Genomic DNA, 21,649 nt, shown 5'->3' on the forward strand with positions numbered 1-21,649 from the left:
ATTTGATTTCCAGTGCCTTCAGAGGACTACCTGAATATTTAACTGGCATCAAATCAGCTCTCAACGGAGAGGTTGCTTGTGCCTCTGCATTCTGAGAGGTAAAAAATAACTCAGTAATCAGATTTTAAGCTGTTATCTAATTGCAGAGAAGGTAGCACTGCAGAAAATCCTTAGCAATTCAGTCCTTAAGAGTTCTCACACGAAATTTTCACTTTGTTTAAGGGCAGATGTGCACAGATTCCAGAAGGAAACAGATGTTTTCATCCCATCTGAGCCCCTTCATGGGGGTAATTGCCTGTAAATAGTGAGGTTATTAAGCTATTAGTTGAATATCACTACCCACCAAGCATGACAAATTCATCAAAGCAGAAGTTCTACCACAGAAGTCCCATTAAAGTTCATTTCCTCCAAGGGCTGAGTGTTTAAGGAGATTTTCAGCAATAAATCATATTTTGTGGGCCATTCACCCAACAGGTGATTTCCTACAATGGTCTGAATCACTGGAAATTCTCCATTTTACAACACTTAATACTGCCTGAAAATTTGTCATTGATTTCACACCTCACAAGTTTTAAGATCCTCAAGAAGCCAACAAACTATTCCACAAGGAGCTGACCTTCATTTAATGACCTGCCACGATCAGTGGAAATAAGAACAGTAACAACCAAACTGAGATATAGATTTGCCCCCTTTTCATTCATTCTATTCCATATAATTCAAATTTTGTAGGTTCTTACAGGGTTTAAATATGTTGACTGTCTAAATATGTATTATACAGCCAGGCATGTTTTCTTCAGAGCATTTTTAAAAAATGTATCTTGTACATGTAATTTTTTTGGCATTTAGTTACACTAGAATGGAGGCCAATTGATTTGGCCTTTGCCTAAATTTCTGAAAATTTAATCAGTCAATTCATCTTTTATTACTAATATGGACATACAAACAATTTGCTAATGGTTCTGGAAGATCGTGGCTGGATGGAAAATTGGATGTATTCTCTCATTTTAAATCTCCTATTGTTTTGTTACAGAATCTCACCACCCATTCCATGTTATGGAAGGCAAATCCAAGGCACAAAAGGCGTGACACTGCTGGGAATTAATTTCCAAAATCAGGTAAAATGTCATTCCATTGTTCTTTTGTAAATCATCCCCCCAGCACCTGTAGCGTGAGGAAATGAAAAATGGGACAGACTATTAAGCTAAATGGCCCTTTGGAAAGCTGGAGTGAAAGCTTTACAAATGATGTATTGTGGGAGGGCAGCTCAGTGTTTTCTGTGGTTTCTTTATGGGTTGTTCTTCCCCCAGATAAGCTGGATTGAAATGAGAAGAGGCCTGACCAGACATGTTTGCACTGCCTCCATCATTAGTGCCTGCCACTCCACTGGAAGAAGACCAACCATTTTCTCAAACACAAAACACAGTAATTCCCTTTTAATGCCCTATTTATTGGGAGCTGGAGAAGGAGTCTGGTGTCCCCTGAGTGCCTGTCCTCGTGCAGGCACAGGGACCAGGATCAACTCCTAACCCTGCCCCATCCCAGAGACCCTTACAGCTCCCAGGGAAAGGCACTTTCTGCAGAAGTGACAGGTGCCACAATGGGATTTTAACCCTGCCAGCCAGGAATGCTGCTCCAGGAAGGTGGGCATAACTCACGGGTTTCCCTGCTGGACACTCCCTGAGTGTGCTGTGGCTGATTTATTCCAAAACCAGTTCTCTGTGCCCTTAGAGCCACTGGGGAACTGGTCTGAGCATAAAAGGTTCAGTGGTTTCCTGCTGCATCCACCCTCTTGCTCTTTCCAACCATTTTTGGGAGTAGTTTTGCAACATCTCTCAATAAAGCTTCTAAATGCAGTGGATTCAGTGATGTTTTTAAAGATGAGTTTCTTTCATTTTCAAACCCAAGAGATTTCTTTCCATCTTCTTAGAATGGGTCAGAAAGGGACAAATTGTACATGGAACAGCTTTGCTGATCTTAAGGCATCTGGGAGCTAATTTCCAGGGGAAATTCCAGCTGGCAACTGCTGTAGGAGTCTGTGTTCAGCCACACAAGTGGGTTGAAAACCAGATGAAAATGGTAGTCCAACATTATTAAAATTCAGCCAAAAGAATGCAGTTCTGGGTGCCATCATTAATTCAGTGTATCCTCTCCTCACCCCCTGGCACTTGCTGGGAGCTGAGCAAACAGCCCATGGAACAAACCTGCACTTCCCTGGCAGTGGCAGAAGCCAGGCTCAGCCAGGAGCACTGCCCCATGCAGCAATTGTGTCACCCCTGAGACCCCCTGGCATCAGGAACACCCAGGAACACTGCAGAGCTCCCTCCTGACCAGAGGGGAGGTTTGGTTAATTAAAAATCAACCAAAGGCTGCTGCCATTCAATGCAGATGTTAATTGAGATCATGGCAGAGCTTTCCCAGAGCTGCAGGGAAAATCCTTCCCCTGAGTGCAGCCCTGTCCCTGTCACAGCTCCAGCCTGGGGAGGCACTGGGGTCAGGCATGCAGAGGGAGCACTGGCCAGTGTGCTTTTCCTTCAGAGATCGTTTGATTTCTTTAATTCTGCTGCTAATTGAATTGTAATCCTTTGCTGTGAGGGTGGGGAGGCAGCAGAGCAGCTGTGGCTGCCCCTGGATCCCTGGGAGTGTCCAAGCCAGGCTGGACAGGGCTGGGAGCAGCCTGGGATCATGGAGTGTCCCAGGGAGTTGGAATGAGATGATCTCTAAGCTCCCTTCCCTGGTTCCATGAGATCCCTGCCCCAGCTGAAGGAACAGCCTGACCTGGATTTACCAAACATTCCACGTGCAGAGTGCCTGGGAGGGAATCATCCCTTCCACACCTCGGGCTGGGGCTGACCAGGGGGGAAATCCCTGCCTGAGGATGGCCTGGCCAAAATTTTATCCCTGGACCAACTGAGTCATCTGGATAAAAAGGATTCAGCCTAAGGACTGTCTGGATCTCCTGAAGCAGAATCAAAAGCAAAGAATCTATTCCATTGACAAAATAATTAAACCATTAATAACTGCACGCATATAACTTTGGGGACTGAATGATATCAATTAAATTCAATTACCATCTGCACAATGCTTTGAGGACATAAAATGTCATGTAACTCCAAAGAAATTTTAGAATTAATCCTATTAATCCTATTTTTAGGATTTATTAATCCTAAAATAGTTTCTGCTGCATTAGCACACTGTTAAATGTGGAATTCACTAGAAGCAAAGGCAGGGGTGCTCCAGAGATTTAGGGAGGTTGGTAATCCCTTTGTGTGAAAAAGTGAGGGTTTTTTACCTGAAATCAAGTTCCAGCTGAAACTGGCAGTTACAGGTGAATCAATATTGATGCCATTTAAAAATAACCCTATTCCTTGTATAGCTATTGATTCTAGCAGGAGTGACTAAAGGAAGGATATACATAAATATACCCAAAAAAGAGAGAAAAGTTGGATATTAATGTCATCTTATATCATTGTAGGCACTAACATGGCTGCAAAGTATTGATTACCTTAAAAGCCCCTCATAACTAAAGAACTATTGACTTAATATTTTCTCTAATCCTCCATGAAATTTTACAGTAAGTCCTGATGTATTTTCTGTTAAGAGTTTTAGGGCTCAGCTATATCATGTACTTATCTGGAGTGTCAGCCCTGGGGCTTACACTGCAGCTGATGAGAGCTCTGCTAAAGGTGAGGAATAACTCCCAAGATTTAAGTCTGGTTTCAGGGATTTTTGAAATAGATACATCTGCTAATGTCTATTATTCTATAGCTTTTGTCTTTTAAATAATCTTTATCATTAGGGAATAATCTAATATACATTATTTTTCAGTGGAAACAAGGGTTCTGCTCATAATTACTCAACTACAGCTGTTCTGAAAATTCCCTCAGCGTTGGATAAGTGTCTCAACAGCCTTTTTTATTGCTTCCTCTTTTCCTGGCACACTCACAGCCTGGCTTCCTAAAGCTCCAATGGGTGACACTTATCCAAGTTAAATAAGGGAATAGTGAATGGAAACTTCCCAAACACCTGAATTCTTCAATCCTCAAAGTGAGTGGATCCTCTGCTTCCACCCCAGCCATGGCAGGGACACCTCCCACTGTCCCAGGTGCTCCAGCCCCAGTGTCCAGCCTGGCCTTGGGCACTGCCAGGGATCCAGGGGCAGCCCCAGCTGCTCTGGGCACCTGTGCCAGGGCCTCACACCCTCACAGGGAAGGATTTCCTCCAAATATCCGATGGAACTGCTCAGCTTAGAGCCATTCCCCCATTCCAGAGTCATTCTGGCTCCTGGCCCCTCAGATCCTGCATTGCCATGGGGCAAACAGAGAGGTTTTCACTTTGATTCACGTTTGGTTTGAGTTCAAACCCAACAGCTGACAGGTTTCCAGGCCCATGGAGGCTCCTGAAGCCCCTTTGCATTGTGGTTCTACTGCCCTGCCTCTAATACCCCATTCCTGCCCATCCCAAACTGTGCAGAGCTCCACCCTACAAACCTCACCTCCCCAAACTGCCAATGCACAGAAAAGCTTTGGCTCAGCAATTCTCCTGAGCCAAATTCTATCCATTTCAAGCCAGTTTACAGAAATACCTTCCAGATCTTGCTGCCAAACACTAGAACTGCAAGAATATCTCTGCTTTTCCCAAAAAGATTAAAGCCTTTTAGATAAGCACTGGTTACAGAAGCAATATTAAAAGAGAAGTGCAGTTCTAGAGCTCCCTGGCATCCTTCCCCTCCCCTGAGCAGCAACACTGGCTTAACTCCTGTTTTCCAAGACCTCTTTGTAGAGTGAAATGAGATCCATCAAAGAACAGACTTTTTCCCTTGCCTCCAGTAAAACCAAGGACTTCTCTTGATCCCACGAGTCAGATCTAATCCTTGTGATTGGTTTTGGCTCAGCCCTGTAATCACTTATTTATGGCACTCTCTGCATCACAGGAGCAGCCTCATTAGAACAAACGGGGCAGTTTTTCATGTGCCCCTTTGGGGCCAGGGCCCCTCAAAGCCATTTAAGCCCCCAAGTCCTCCTTTAAGCTGGGCCTTCCCCTGGGTCCCCCAGGCAGGTTCAGCATCATTCCCATTCCAAGCTGAGCAGGGAGCTCAGCCCTCACTCCCACCCAGGGCAGCTGGCCCTACACTCTGTCCTCAGAGGAGGCAGAGCACAGCACTAATTATTTTAATGATTGGAAATGAACTGTGAATTTCTTAAGAGCCATTGAAGCAAAACACTTTGAGTCAATCTCCCCACATTAACAGCAGAGAGCTGGAGATTGCTCATATCTTTGAGATGATGAAGCACATCTGCTAGATTTCCCCAGCTAATAGTAGGCCAAGTGTTAAAACATCAAACTTTGCCTCCCATCCTTCTGATGAAATAAAGGAAAAGGACAAAGAAGGAAACCCCACACGCACCTTCCACTTGAGCTGGAGTGCTCGTGTCCACGTGGGCATCCCCAGGGACAGCTGGCAGGGAATGGGCACGGCCACCCTGCTCCTGTGGCAGCACCCACCTGGCACTGGGATCCCCGGGTGGCTTGGGATGCTCTGAGGGGTACAGGATGCTCTGGAGGATGCAGGAATGCTCTGGAGGATGCAGGATGCTCTGTGGGATGCAGGATGCTCTCAGGAATGCTCTGAGGAATGCAGGGATGCTCTGGTGGATGCAGGATGCTCTGAGGGGTGCAGGATGCTCTGGAGGATGCAGGATGCTCTGAGGGGTGCAGAGATGCTCTGAGGGGTGCAGAGATGCTCTGAGGGATGAAGGATGTTCCGAGGGATGCAGAATACTCTAAGGGATGCTTTCAGGAATGTTCTGAGGGATGCAGGGATGCTCTGAGGGATGCAGGGATGCTCTGAGGGATGCAGGGATGCTCTCAGGAATGCTCTGAGGGATGCAGGATGCTCTGTGTGATGCTCTGTGGGATGCAGGATGCTCTGCTGCACAGGCCCTGCATGCATGGCTGCCTCTGCAGTGTAGCATCTCCAAACCAGCAGTTATTCCTCTATCCCTGTTTGCTTATTCCTGCTCTAACTGTGCTGCTCATTGCCGATTTGCTTTTTCTTTGTATATCCAAGGAAATGCAAATATGGGATTTAATCAGGAGGATGAGCCACGACAGCCAGTGTTTGCCAAACAGTTTAGTGAGCGTGAGCACCTCCATTAGAGACAGAAGTTGCAGCAGCTTTAACAGACAATATTCAGGCAGCTCTGAGCATCCAAGCAGAAAGAAATCACCTAAAATTCATTTTTTAAAGCGCTGCCTGCGCTTGAGTCCCTTAAAAATAAAAACGTCATTACTAATTCAGGGAAGTTTTTTCATCCAGTCCCAAATGCTGGCGTGCAAGTGTGGCACACACAGGCAGGGAACAGCCTCAGCCCTGGGCTGGGGTCAGAGCTGGCTCCAGAGAGCCCTGGAAGAGCAGCCTGGACACAGAGAGCTCTTCCAGCCTCTCCTGGAGGGGCAGAGCCATCCAGTGCCATTAACTGCTGCTGCTTGGTGTGGAGGCAGCATAATGTGCATCAGATTGCAAATGGAGCTGAGATTAAACACAGCTCTTAATGGCTCTGCAAACACATCTGGGAAAAAACATCCAAGCATTCACCACTAAATTAACTCCTCATTTTTGCCAATGTGGCTGTTTGCATTCCACTGCAGCCTGTCCTCTGCAGATGCCTTCCCTCAGCTCAGGGAGGGCTGGAGCTCCTTACTTCAGGAATAAACACTCCTTTTTGCTGTCAGGCATAAAATGGAGCAGAAGGATTTCCACAGTGCTCAGCCCAAGGCTCCTGATGGTGGGTGATGCCAACCAGAACCTTCCACCTCAGAGCTTGGGGCTCACACACCACAGCCCAGCTCCAGGCCAGTAATTAGCAAAGAGCTCAGGAATCCAGTCTTTCTTCTTTCCTGCTCCAGGAACCCTTTGAGGAGATGGTCTTCTTCAAAGACATTCATTACTGGAATGGATTTAGCCCATTTCATTTCACAGCCTGGGCTGGAAAAGGCCACAGAAGCTGAAATTCCAGCCTCAAGAGCCACCAGTTTAGTAACTGGTTTGGAGCAGGTTCCCAGAGCAGCTGGAGCTGCCCCTGGATCCCTGGCAGTGCCCAAGGCCAGGTTGGAGCCACCTGGCAGAGGGGAAGGTGTCCCTTCCACTGGGGTGGGATGAGTTTTAATGTCCCTCTCAACACAAACCACTCTCTGATTCTGTGATAAGTGACACCACACTCTTTCTCCTCCCTGACTACACATCTCAAGCTCTCCTGGAGACAATATCCAAAAGGAAAAATCAGGCACAATGCCATTTCCTCACTGTTAACATTCCCTTTCCTGGTCATCACCAGCACTCAGCCCTGTCCCACAGTGGCCATGCAGGACCCTGTGAGCACACAGAGCCCTCTGCAGTGACAGCAGCAGGATAATTCCCTTTTTACAAGGTGCTGCCAGCCTCGTGCCCAGGGCCAGTTGTACAAACCTGCCCCTCTTAGCAGAACCCTCAGTGGGGTCCCTGTCCTGCTGCTGCCCTGTGCTGGGACTCTGGCAGCAGAACCCTGCCCCTTCAGCCACGTTCTCAGTTTTTAAACACTGAATAATTTAACAGCACATTTCTGTTCAGTGTTGTTCAACTCACATCACTCTGATGGCTTTTATTCCTCAGATTGAGCTGGGCCCTCTGCACATGCCCGTGGCTGATCCCAGAACACCGAGTCCTCCAGCCCCTGTCCCAGCATCCCAGCCCTGTCTGTGATGGAAATAATCACATTTCACAGTCCCTGCTACATCCCTGCCTCCTCTGGGCTGCTGAGCCTCCAGCTGCCCCTGCAGTGCCTGTGCTTAGGCAGCCAAAAACCCCAGGGTTTGGAACAGGAGTGCAGCACAATATTGTGGGAGAGCAGCTCAATCCCTGGCCTTGCCCATCGCTCCCAGGGTGAGCTGGGAAACCAAACCCAAGATGAAATCTCTCCAGTAATTTTCCTCTTGCCCATTACCTCGTGCTCAGTACACCACAAGTGCACATTTCTGCGTGGCTCAGAGATAAAGGATTGTTTAGATGTTTATTAAACCACAGAGTTGAATGAAATCAGTCCCATTATGTTGTCTGGAGGATGGAAGTTAATTGGAAGACAGAATGATTTACTCCAGTTGGGGTTTGGAGTAAGTTAATGACAATGAGGATCAGAATGAGGGTGTAGAAAATGGAAATTTTATTTTAATTCCTACTGAAGTACTTTTGTAAATGAGTGTGCTCTCGCCTCACTGTGAGAGGTTCCTCCCAGCTTGCTCTGCTGTTCCACATTTAAATGTTATCCCAGGGTTAAACACCATCACTGGACACTGCACAGCAATTTCATTTTCTAAATAAAACACCAGCGAGCGGCCAGAGTGGCAACTGGGGGGAATCTCCTGCACACAGAAGATCCAGAAAAACAAGTGCTGGGAAGCTGAGGAGCAGGGACACCCCACCCCTCAGTGTGCTGCCTGAAGCACTCCCACAATGGTTTGGATCCTGTCAATCCAAAATGTCACCACTGTCGTTGGGGAAAAGCCAGTGTGGCATTTCCAGAGTGTTTCCACCTCTGCCTGTTGTGCCTGTGCTAATTTCTGCTGCTGAGGGGGATTTTTTGGGCAGCAAATGCCGAGCATTTATTCCCTAGAATAAAGACAAATAATAGGAAGGGCTCCAAATGCTCCCAGCAGCAGAGTGGCTGCACAGCAGCCCACAGAGCCCAGAGAAGATCTCATAGAGCTAAAGTGGGATTTATCCTGCACAGAGATGGGAATGGGGCCATCAGCAGGAGAGCTGCACTCAGGGCAGGGAGGGGAAATGGGGCTTTTCCCACTGAAATGGAGGGAAAAGCCCCATTTGGAGGGGATTGCCAGGAGCCTGGGATGCCAGGCCAGGCAGCAGCAGTGTGGGGGCACCTCCAGGGCCTGGCACTCCTGCAAGGGCTCCCAGAAACTCTGGAGGGGATTGCCAGGAGGCTGGGATGCCAAGGCCAGGCAGCAGCAGCAGTGTGGGGGCACCACCAGGGCCTGGCACTCCTGCAAGGGCTCCCAGAAACTGGAAGTGCTGTTGGGAAATGGTAGGAAAAGAGATGCTGCTTATTTTCAGTGCCCTAAGAGCATTCCCTGCAGTGGAGATGGAGGGCAATGGCAAGAGAAGGAAAGCAGCTCCAGGGAGCTGTTGCTGTGCTGTCCCTCTGTGTCCCTGCCTCACCTCACAGGATGGATGGAGAGCAGGGATGCTCCTCTCACCTTGTGCTGCCTCCAAGGACCCTAAAGGCCACACCTTTGCTATTCCCACTCTTCTGTGAGGGCAGAGAGCTCCCTCAGCTCTCCTGAACCAGGATTAAATGGAATTTTGTGCATTTTTGTTGCTATTGAGGGACGGTCAAATTCCCCCATCACATCATGCCAGGAAATCCAATGGTTTCCTCAGCAACTTTCCATCCTCCTCCTCTCCCATGGGAGAATCAACCTCCTCCCTCCCTCCTCTTCCTCCTCTTCCATGAAGGAAAATGCACCAGCTGGCATTAAGAGAAAAACCCACATTTTCTTCTCTCCGCCTCCCCACCAAAACATTCATGAGTTTCAGTTTGACTTGTGTTTTCCACCACCAGTTTGGAGCAGCTTCTGGCTCTGCCTGAGCGTGTCACCTGCCTCAGGAGCTGGGGACAGCCCCGTGAGCCACTGACCCCTGATGGCACAGAACTTAATCCCACTGGCACAGCTGACCACGTCCTCTCAGAGCTTCATTACAACCCTTTGTCCCCCCCATTAATTTCTTTTTACATCTCTTAATCCCTGCCTTCAGCAGTTGTTTACTGTTTAACCATCTCCTGCCATTGCCTGATATTCCCTTCCAGCCCTCCTCAAACATTTGGCTTCTCCTGCCCTTCCTTAGCTTCAACCAGCCCAGGACCAAATCCCCCCAGAGTCCTTTCAGATTAAACCTGCTTTGGTTACTCTAGTTGCTTTTCTATAAAGTATTTCCAGACAAGCTTGTAGCTCCAATATTTTGCTCCACTAACAAACCTGGAGCTCCCACAGAGCTCTTCTGGAGACACCTGAGTTCACCACAGGTTTAAAGATCACCTTTCCAGAAGCACCAGCTCTTACACCACTGGAAATTAAAACTATTAACGTGGTTTGGATTATTTTGTCTGCCGGCAAAAGCAGATTGCCGTTGCAAGGGAATTATTCCTGAGATATTGCTCTCTGCTTGTTCCTTCCCAAGGACAGAGTGATCAAAAATTATGGAATGCCATAAGCTTAAAATATGTGGAAAAGGGAAAAATAACAAGTCTGCAACATTAGCAAGTGAAAAATGCCATGCAATTCAAATTCCTCTGGAATTTACAAAACAGAGGAGTTGTCAAGTGTCAGTCCAAGTTTCTCCTTGCAGTGTGTGTTTGTCACCCCCCGAAACCTCCCCCAAATTCCCAGCTCACACAGCAGTGGGAGCTCAGTGAGAATCCCTCTCCAGCACAGCCAGCTCCCTTCTGGAGTGGGGAGGTCCCCTCCAGCTAAAGCTCATCCAGCTCCACCCCCTGACATTTTCCACCATCCCAGGTTGTTCCAGGTCTCATCCAACCTGGCCCTGGACCCTCCAGGGATGGGGCAGCCACAGCTTCTGTGGGCACCCTATTTTACAGTTCCTTTTACACATCAAACATCTCATTTTTTCCTGATTTTCCCACCTGTCCAACATCAGCCAGCAAGGACACCCAACATTAAAACACTTTGGCCAGGCTTTGGAAGGCTCTGCCCCTCTGCAGACACCATCTTCTGCTCAGAGGAGCAGGGGGTGTTGAGGCTGAGCTGGGTGACAGTGGCAGAGGACAGAGAGCTGGAGACACCTGAGGAGCTGAGGGAGATGCAGGGCACAGAGAGCTGGGTGCTCCAGAAGAGCCCTTGGAAAGGTGGAGATGCTGGGCAGTGCCTGGTGGAGTCGTGGGCCTTGAGGGGAAATTTCTGGAAGAGGGTTCCTTGTTCCCTGCATCAATGTATTGACCTAGATTCCTGTCAATTCCTGGATTTATCCCCAGGAAAAGATATTGTACTGCCTTTTCAGAACACACACACACAGGAGAAGAGATGCTTTACATGTCAAGCAGGCCCCTTTTCAATTAGAGCCCTTTGAATACAGTTCAGCAGCAGAGATATGAAATATCAGCGAGGCAGCCACAAAGCTCATCCATCCACTCCTGATTAGTTCCACAATACCTCCCATCCATGCACCACTTCAGGTGGAACGTTCTGCCTTTCCCTGCCTCCCGAATTCCGTTTATCTGAAGAAATATTGAGTGAGGCAGCAGGATGCAGCAGGATATTTGTCAGCGCATCGATCGGGATTTGCATGGCAGGGCCATTTGTGTGCAGCCTGTTCCTCCCCAGCGTTAACCACGGCGTGAATTCCTGGGGAATTTATGGCCCTGTTCCTTCCAACGTGCCCTGTTAAGTCCCTGAGCTCCTGACAGGTCTCCGTTGCAAACGCTGGGTTGTTCAGCACAAAACAAAAGGGCAGCGCTGCCCGGATCAATACGGACTCGTGGGAAGCTGCCAAGGGATATTCATCTCCCAGCCTGGGAATTACAGCAGAGGTTCTGCCTCTAGAGAGGCTGTGGAGCCAGGAATGCCCAGGGCCAGCAGGGCACCCATACCTGCATCCATTCAAACCCATGTGAGGCTTTGAATCCATGAAATCTCCCTCAGAACTCCAATCCCAGTACCTGTTCCATTAAAGGAGACAGATCCGTGATCCACGTCCACTTGAGCCACCCAAAAGAGGGATATGCAAATATCTTCTTCACATGCTGCATGTTCCAGTCCTCCTTCCTCTCATTATTCCCCTCATTTTACCTGTCATTAAGAGGCAAAAAAACCCTTAAGTTTTTGTTTTCCCAGTCCCTGATTTTCAGACAATGAGAATGAGATTCCCAAGATGGGAGCAGCGCGACTCCCAAGAGCCCCTTGAGCAGTTCCTATCATCCTGCTCAGCCATTATATGGGAACAGAAACATTCCATTTATGTGGGAATTCCAGCCATAGATATGGGAATGGAAGCAGAATTCCAGCCATGGATGTGGGAATTTCAGCACAGCACAGGCTGGGTCTTGGATTACCAGGAATGGGTTTGATACAGGCAGCACTTGAAGCCCCCAAAGCTTCCAGCTGCTGAGGGGCACTGGGAGAAGCAGGTCCCAAAATCCATGCCATAAGTGCCAGGACCACATAATTAATAAAAACAATGATTTCTTACAGAGGATTTGACTTTCCAAAGGGTCCTGGAGGTAACAGAGCCCTGGTTTGTGTGAATCCTCATCCGTGGTGTCATAAAAATCTCATGGTTTTGGCACAACCAGTGGGGCTGTCCTTGGGATGAGGCAAAACCATCTGAGGCACAGATGGAGCAGGGCAGCTCCTGACAAAAAATAGACATTCCTTTAAAAATAGATGAAAGCAACATTTAATTCAGTTGAAAGGTGGAAATGAACCATTAAGAAATCCAGGCTCGTCTAAATACCTGCTTGTCATGTATATTTAATTGTTTTCATTTCCATTTGGATTGTGCTCTGCACTTACACAATGGCCACAGCTTGTCCTCAAGTGTCTGAGCACCAGAGGGATTTGAGAGGATTCTGAAAGGGAGAAGGATGCAGAGATTTTGGGGCAAAAATAGATGCCAAACCCACCCAAAAGGCTGTTAGGAAGAATTATTAGTCAGTCCTTGATAAAGAGATGCAAAAGCAGGGGTAAGTAGCAGGACAAACCCACATTACAAATACATCAGCCATAAAAAAAACTGCTGTTTGAAGGCCATCTGGTAGAACAAATCACATTTTCCTTCTTTTTCTTCAAACCAGGAAAAAACCAGTGGAAAGTATTGCTCCAAACCACTCCACTAATATCAGGTCAGCTGCAAAAGATATTTCAGAAGCAGCTAATTACCAAACCTCTGATCAATGTGCAGTGGGATGAAGGTTGTACCTCCTGCAGGTTCCAGACCTCAGCTCCAAAGATGTTCTTCAGAGTCCTTGAAAAATTCATTTTCTTCACAACTCTCCTCATTATTTATTAATGACTGTTATTCTGAATTCTGGATCACCATCATTTCCTCAAGCAGGAGCATAACTTTTCCTTCTCTTATCAAAACAGGGTCAGGAACTCGAGTACTGCCCCCGGGGTTTGAGTGTTCCCCCTTTGCTCCAAGCCAGGAGCCCTCATATCCAGAACTCACATGGATCCAGCAGGAATTTATGTGAGACCCTCAGAGTCTCCAATGTTTTCTCTTTAGAAATTCCTGCCAAGGGCGTTTGGTTTCAGCTGAGATAATGACATGCAGAGATCACAACCTTGCTGTGCTGGCTGTGCACAGAAGGTGGTTTGTCAGCACAAGTGGCACTGGAACCACCAGGACATTGTTTCTGCACATCCACAATTCCAGAGGAATTCTGTTCCTGTGGTCCCAGGGCTGGTCAAGCATCTGACTGGAACTCCCTGGTCTTCCCAGCAGCTGTGGCCAGAGCTCCTCTGGCAGCTTTGCCATCAGAGCTGTGTCAATTAGGGGCATGGAAATTCATCCCAGTGGGTGCCTTCCTCATGGAAACGAGTTATTACATGGAGGTTCAGCTAATGTGAGCATAAAAAAATGATCTCTCTCCTCAGAGAGAGGACAGATGGTTCTCCCTCCTTGTGAAGGGTTGGTTTTTCAACACAAGCTGCCTCTCCAGTGGAGAGGAGGGGGGGAATCATCTCTTAATTACTGCTCCACTGGCTGAAAGCACATTCTTGGAGCAGAAGGTATTAGATGGAGTTTTCTTACACCAAAGTCAGACATAAAAAAGTAATCACAGAAGTGTTTTGGTTAACAGGAGGAAAATTTATATTAAAAAACCCCACTAGAACTGGGTGATTCTTCCCCACTTTACACAGAACAACTTGAATCAAGGCCAGAGTCTGTTTTCTTAGGAGGTGAAACACAAACACCCAAAGAATTAAGTGACAATTCCTTCATGTTCCTGAGTTATGGATTAGAAAAATTGTCTCAGCAGCACTGATCAATGGGAACTTCAAAGAGAAACACAGCCCATCCATTACAGTTCCTCCCAATTACATCCTTCTGCTGAGAACTGCATTTTATGTTCCTTCCAGGCTTCCAAAAAAGAGGGAGCAGGATTTTAAAAAACAGCTTCTAAGCGAGTTTTACCTTTCTATTGAATTTAAACACCACAGGACTGCTTAAATTGGGAGTCAATCCCATACCTCTGAAATGGAAGCACCATTTTCAAACCAAACCCAGAAACATCTCAAAGCTGTTGGTTCTTCTCATTATTTTCTTTCCTTTTTGTTGCTACTTCTTCAACAAATTTTGTCTAAATCCACAAATGATTTTGAGTAAAGTGAAAATCATTTACCTGATTTGGTTGGGTGAGCTGTGGGTTTTCATCAGGTTATTTCAACCTACTGAGCTCTCTGAGTTTTGGAGAGGAGTTTGGGGTTGTTCCCTCCTTTTCTCCTGGAAACCACAGAGAAATGTGTCTCCACCCTTCTCCATCCATCAACCAAAGGCTTCATTAAAGTGGAGAATCCCACCTGAAGCAAGGAAAACCCTGGAAAACAGGAAAAACAGCAGCAGCATCTCCTGAGTGTTGGTACTTTTCCATTGTGGGGTTTTTTTTACCTCCAGCCCATGGAGTGCCCAGCAGCTCCCATCATTCCCAGATGTCCTGTTGGAGATGAGCCTGTTCTGGATGGGAATTCCCCCCTGCTCCAAACCTGCCTCACGTTCCCTGTTCAGGGAGGAGCTCCCTGAGCCCTTCAGAGGGTTCAGGAGCAGTTCTGCACCCAAAACAGTGAATTACCCCCTGCTTTTCCTCCAGCAGTGGCTGATCCTGGCACACCAAGGTGTGACCAGCAGCATTTCCTTGCTGCCAGCTCTGGAACTCAGCAGGGCTGCTGCAGCTGCACACAGCCCCCTTGGTGCCCAGGCTCCCAATTAACTGATGTGATCTTTAAAGATCATTAACCAGTCCTCACCCTCACTGCAGTGTAACTTCGGAATCACCCCCTGGTCATCCAGAATTAGCCAGGCCTTTGTTGGGTTTGCAGGGCACAGATAACAATGGATTCTGTTCAGGAAATCATGTACCAATTATCTCTGAAATTAGGCTGCACACAGGGGACTGCTGAGCTGCCGTGGAAAAATTACAATTTTTTTCCCCACTCCCACTCCTGCCTCCTCCCAGCCCACCTCAGATCTCCCATCTCATCATTTATTTCTGCTGTAATTTGTTTTCACACAGCCCCACTCATTTTTTGAGCACAAAACCCCCAGGTGGACTCAGTTTGTCATGGGTGGATGCAGTACCCTTCACTTCACACCAATTCCTCAACCTCTCACAAATTTCTAAGCACAAACTTCTGAACAAAATGGGACTTTGGTAAAAACTCTTTGTAGACGTAAAGGGAAGAGATTCCTTGTGGCAGCAGCAGAAAGAACAGCTGAATGTTCTTCAGCACTGGCTGATTAATCCTCTTCATTCAAAAATCATTGAATTTAAAGGAATAAAACTGTTCTTGAAGCTCCTGCAGGGCAGAATGTTTAGCCCAGTTGAAAAGCTGTATCTCATCAATGATGGCTCCATTTGGCCAGCAATAAAGTCACTTCCTTTCCTTTTAATTATAATTATTATCATTTAAAAAGTCAGAGCAGTAACTGTGATTATTCCACATAGTTAAATGACTATTATAATTACTAATTTTAAAAAGATAGCTATATTTTAACAGAACAAACCAGGTGCCAACAATAGAGCTGCCTCCAGGTTTGATTTTGATGAGAACAGAAGTGAAGGTTTGCACTTGCAGCCCTGACAGGAGCCAAAGCCCATCCACCCTGGCCCAAACATTGCCAGAAGACAGCTGGAGTGCTCTGGGCCCATCTAGGTGACAACAATCTCCTTCTCCTCAGCTTCCCAAAGCTGCCAGTGCCACGCCCCATCCCAGTGATGATGGTTTCCCTTGAAATCACACCTGGGCTGGACAGCTGCCCACGTGGAAAAGCTGCTGTGCATCCTGGGGTTAAAGTGTTGCTGTGTAGAAATCAGGAAAAATGCAAGTTCCCGTTCCACCCTGCAGAGAGGGAGGTTGTCTGGGGGTTTTGAACACGAAGAGCTGCAGCTGAGCCCTGCCTGGAGGGTGAGCAGCATCAGCAGCTCCCAGGGCCTGACCAGCACTGTTCACTGTGACCTCCCAGGAAAACCTCCAAGTGCTGTTTCCCTGCTTCAGCCATTCCTCAGCCCTGAGCAAAGGAGCATTTTTCTTCAAAAGACCATTACTTGGATAAATCAAGCGTGGCACTGTGGTGTCAGGGCAGAGCAGCAGGGCCAGGAAGGACAGAGCCACTCGAAACACAAACCACCCACCAGCATCTGTGTTCTGGATCTCTTCCAAGGAGACAAAGCTGATTTGGGCATTTCGTTATTTACATCCTACCAGCCCAAGTCCTTTTGGGGGTTTTGAATTGCACAAAGCATTTTTCTGCTCCTTCCAAAATGCTCTTTATGTGGAAAGCAGCAGAGAGGAGTCTGTGTTCCAGCAGCTCTGGAGCAGCCCTGCAGCTCTCCAGCCCTGTCTGCTGCTCCTGAGCTCCTGCCAGCAGCCAGGGAGGAGGGCACAGCCTCCAGAGCCATCCTTCTGCCTGCCCTGGTGGCACAGGAGCCTCTGAGCATGGCTGGGATGGGATCTCCCCGTGGAGCATCTCCCAGTGGCATGATGGAATTTTCTCAGCCATGCAGGGGCACTCACTGGCCATGAACAGAAGATAATTCGTAATTAATGGCACATTAACAACAGAGAGCTCCTGGAGGGAGGTTTAGTTATGGAAGAGATAAAGAAAACTGCCCAATGAACAGAAGATAACAGCAGAGAAGTGCCCCAGCTCTGACAGATGGTAACTGATACACACCCCTGCCACATGTCACATTTCCAACCCAAGACACTTCCCTCTGCCCAGGCATTCCACTCACAGATCCTGCACAGGGCTGAGTGCTCACCTGTCACTTGCCAGAACAGCTCCCAGCTTTGGGCATTTTTCTAACAGCAAACGGGGTTGTCAAAGAAATAAAAGTTTACACAGCACGTTGGATCTATCACTGGAGTAAATCAGATGATGGTGGGGAAATAGGACTGGAAGTTATCTACAGGCATGGCAATTTGAGAGATCCTTCTTCCCAAAATACCTGAGCCAGGGAATCTCTCTGGAAGCTCAGCACACTGAGCCCAGACCCCAGGCTGGTTCCATACCAGTGCCTTTGGTCTTTAATCACTCCAGAGACACAACTCCCACTGAGATCAGCAGAGCTTTTGCATTCTTGCAAAATCAGCATCTCTTTTGGTTTTTTTTTTTACATAAAAATCACACACTCAGCTTCAGGGGAAACTGGGTGGCAAAACCCCAGTGAAATCCCAGACAAGTCTCCTTTTGAGAAAGGAGAAAATTAAAATTGCAGTAAATTAAAATTAAAATTATGACCTGGCTGAAAATTAAAAATGCAGTAAATAGCACTCAGCAGGAGCTGAGAAAATGCTGCAAGAGCAGTGAGTGGGATCCTTGCTTTGGGCACGATGTGCAGGAAAATAGGTGCATATAAATACACTTTTAAAACATCAAGATTCATGTATGAACTGAAAACAAAGACTTCCTACATACCCACACAGCAATCCTACACACAGACACGAGGCTTCTGAATTTGGGTTAGAAACACTGAAGAGGAAATGTTTATGTTCCTGCTTCTCTATGAAAATTGTTTTAAAATGAAACGGGTGGAGAGGATCTTTTTAAAAGGATGGAGTGACAGGGCAAAGGGAATGGATTTAAACTGCCAGAGGGCAGCAGGAGATGGGATATTGGGGTGGAATTGTTCCCTGGCTGGGTGGGCAGCCCTGGCACAGGTGCCCAGAGCAGCTGTGGCTGCCCCTGGATCCCTGGCAGTGCCCAAGGCCAGGCTGGGTGTGACTCTGAGCAGCCTGGGGCAGTGGGAGGTGTCCCTGCCATGGCAGGGTGGCACTGGGTGTGATTTAATGTCCCTCCAACCCAAACCATTCTGGGATTGTGTGATTTAAATGTATTTAAAGCCTGACCATGCAGCAGCAGCTCCATGGAAGTGAAACCAGTTCATGGCACAGTGGGGCAGGATCTGTGTGTGCCCCTGGACAAAGCCAGGTTATCTGAGGCAGCAGCACCTCCCTGCCCTCCCTGGCACAGAACGAGGAGCTCGTTAATTAAGGTTATCAAGCTCCCTGGCATGGCTTTCAGTGCAGAGAGGAGAGGAGGCTCTCCCATATCAGCTGATTTATGGGATCCTCAGGGCATTTTACTCTTGTGTCCAGAGCCCAACTTTTCCTTTTTTTAAGCAATCCCAAAGCTTGACCTGTGATGGCCTCAGCGTTGTCCTGGCAGTGCCCTCGTGGGCAGGTCCTGCAGCCAGAGCCAGAAGGGGATGCTCTGCTGCATTCCTGCACCCAAATCTAGATCTCATAAAATCACAAAAGCTGTATCAAACCCCATCTGCAATTCCTTCAGCAAAATCCTTCTGGTTTTATTTTAAGCATAGGTTGTTCAAATTTTCAGTACCTTTTGTGTTCATAATATCAAAATAAGTTAAAACGTTTATAGATTATAACCTTCAACAATTTGAGTGTTGATAAGATCAAGCAAAGTTAAGTTTCACTGAGAGGAGGCTCTCCCAGCCCAGCTGATTTATGGGATCCTCAGGGCATTTTACTCTTGTGTCCAGAGCCCAACTTTTCCTTTTTTTAAGCAATCCCAAAGCTTGACCTGTGATGGCCTCAGCGTTGTCCTGGCAGTGCCCTCGTGGGCAGGTCCTGCAGCCAGAGCCAGAAGGGGATGCTCTGCTGCATTCCTGCACCCAAATCTAGATCTCATAAAATCACAAAAGCTGTATCAAACCCCATCTGCAATTCCTTCAGCAAAATCCTTCTGGTTTTATTTTAAGCATAGGTTGTTCAAATTTTCAGTACCTTTTGTGTTCATAATATCAAAATAAGTTAAAACGTTTATAGATTATAACCTTCAACAATTTGAGTGTTGATAAGATCAAGCAAAGTTAAGTTTCACTATGCTTAGGTCTAAGTACTCTTAACTTACATTTTATCGCATGGATATTCAGTTAAAATTAAGTTCATTATTCCTTGACACCAGAGTTCATTAATTCCAAGTTTAAGTGTTGTTCAATATAAATTACCCTTTGGGTCTAAGTACTCTTAAGTTACATTTTATCGCATGGATATTCTGTTAAGTTCATTATTCCTTGCCACCAGAGTTCATTCATTCCAAGTTTAAGTGTTGTTCAATATAAATTACCCTAAATTTTGTTAAAAATCATTTGTCTAAACACTAAGATAAATAGTTTATATTCTACTGGATAGAATAGAATAGCTGGATATTGCCATCCCCTTCCAGTGCCACCCTCGGGCAGCTGTGGGTCCTCTGGAATGCCAGGCAGCTCCCCAGGAGATCAGGGAATAGCTTTCCCCTTCTATATTTTTGTATTAACTAGGACATTACCTTATTCTAGGAAAATATCTCTTAGTCTATGAGTTATTCCTGTGGGTAGAATTTTTTTTTTCTAAAGATAAACTGGCCTGACAGAAATTGATGAGTTTATCAAATTTTTAAGGGACTGAAAAACTCTTAAACTTAACTTAGGATCCAGTTGTCCCTGGCAGTTTCTCAGCCCTGGTAGAAGCTGGAGATATTGCAGTGTAAAACAGAGATATTCCCAGATTTATGGTGAGCCTGACAATGATTATGTAGCCCATTGAGATGGAGTGGTGTGATTTAGTGCTTTGGAGGCATTTGTCAGGGCTGATGAATGCATCTGGTGATTCAGGCAATGAAAATGTGAGATTTCCAGATAAAGGATGCTGCCTGACACACGGGGTTATGGCAGGGGCTATGGAAGGGGATAAAATTTTTATTTGTTTCTCATTTAGAGTGTTAGAGGGAGATGGGAAGGAAGACAAACTTCCTCCAGCTGAAGAGGTGACAGAGAGACAATTAATTAGTGTATCCTAATGAATTTGGCTTTCTAGTGTCCCTGGTTTCTCACCTGCCACCACTCACCTGCACAGGGCATCCAGGTGGGCGTCTCCAGGCTCCCCCAGCATTCCCAGCTCTGCAGAAAGATGGGGAAATACTGATTTTCTCATCTGCCTGCTGTGGAGCACACTAAGGTTTGACACACAGCCAACTGGAAATGAGAAATTGCCTTTAGATGGGTCCAAAATATGGGCATTTCCTTAGACAAAATGAGTTAAACGAGCTTTTGAAATTCCAGCCATATCCAGAGAATTTACAGCTCTTTTTGGTTTCAAGCTCCCACATACAAACAGGTTCTTAGGAAAACAAGGTATTTTGAGATGTGCTTTCTACTGAATTTGTACACAAATCCCAGAATGCTTTGGATTGGAAGAGACTTTAAAACTCATCCCATCCACCCTGCCATGGCAGGGACACCTCCCACTGTCCCAGGTGCTCCAGCCCCAGTGCCCAGCCTGGCCTTGGGCACTGCCAGGGATCCAGGGCAGCCCCAGCTGCTCTGGGCACCTGTGCCAGGGACTCAAGAAAAATATTTCCCATAATTGAATCAGGTATGAGACACCAGGCAGAGAGAACCCAGGTCAGAGGCTGTTCAAGGCCAAGAGGAAGGAAATTGAGGATCCTGTTGCTTCAAGAGCAGGGAAGAACAAGCCTTACTGCACTAATGCACATTTCTGAGTCAATTACATGCCAGTGCTGGTCCATTTTCCTGGAATGTTTTATTCTGAGCTTTCAGATGAAATGCTTTATTTTAACTAAGATATATAACTACATACATTTTACCTTATATTATTTAGGGTTTCCAAGGACAATACATTCCATTCTTATTCAGCAGAAGCAAACCCATGCTCAGCTCTCACTTAACAAAACCAGCCTGAGCTATGCTAGAGCATCAATCCATAGAGAAGTACTTAGGAGGAATAAATTGATTTTCTCATTGCTCTACGTTGGCTAAAAATTATTCGATTATGTATTTAGCTGCTAATGGAAACTCATTAGTAGATTTTCATTTCATGCTTGTTTGCACCTGCAATCCATTTTTCCCTGTCCAAAGCACTGTTTCATTTCAGTTTCGTGCTATAAATTTCCTTGCATATAAACTGATAAGCCTCAGCCAAAATTCAGTGTACGTGGTCTGAAATAGCTCAGGGCCATCGCTTTCACAACAGCATCATTAAAGCAGCAGATCCCCGGTGATTCAGGGGGCTCGTTAACTGTGTGTTTGATGGCCTAACTTGCCTCATTGTTTACTCATTAACTTTGTTATCCTCGTTAGTGTCAGCTCCTTGACATTGTCCTGTTGGCTCTGGGCTGCCCCAAGCCCCACGAGGCTCCTGAGCATCTTTTTAACCCAAAGATGGGACATCCCAACTTCAGAGCCCCCTCATTCCCACTTCCTGCTTTTCTGTGGGATGGAAATTCAGGGATGTTCAATCGAACCCAAGCTCAGTGGCCTCTGGCTCTGTCTGAAGGGAGAATCTGTGGGAATAGCACCCAAATCCAACAAAACCAGGTTGAGTTTCTTCTCCCCATCCT

At 46.7% G+C, this 21,649-nt stretch overlaps 1 protein-coding gene across 1 annotated transcript in view; it reads right to left on the reverse strand.

The window, feature by feature from the left end:
- CRBN (cereblon) overlaps window positions 1–14,543 on the reverse strand; it is a 37,688-nt gene extending 23,145 nt beyond the window's left edge. Inside the window, exons 1-2 of the mRNA XM_039734030.1 lie at window positions 14,409–14,543; window positions 11,724–11,853 (exon numbers count right to left, since the gene is read on the reverse strand). The gene's annotated coding sequence lies outside the window, so the exon portion shown is untranslated. The remainder of the gene's footprint in view (window positions 1–11,723; window positions 11,854–14,408) is intronic.
- Between the last annotated feature and the right edge of the window lie 7,106 nt (window positions 14,544–21,649).

The sequence above is a fragment of the Passer montanus genome, unplaced genomic scaffold, assembly GCF_014805655.1.
Source record: "Passer montanus isolate IOZ18808 unplaced genomic scaffold, ASM1480565v1 scaffold9, whole genome shotgun sequence".
NCBI classification, from domain to species: Eukaryota; Metazoa; Chordata; class Aves; order Passeriformes; family Passeridae; genus Passer; species Passer montanus.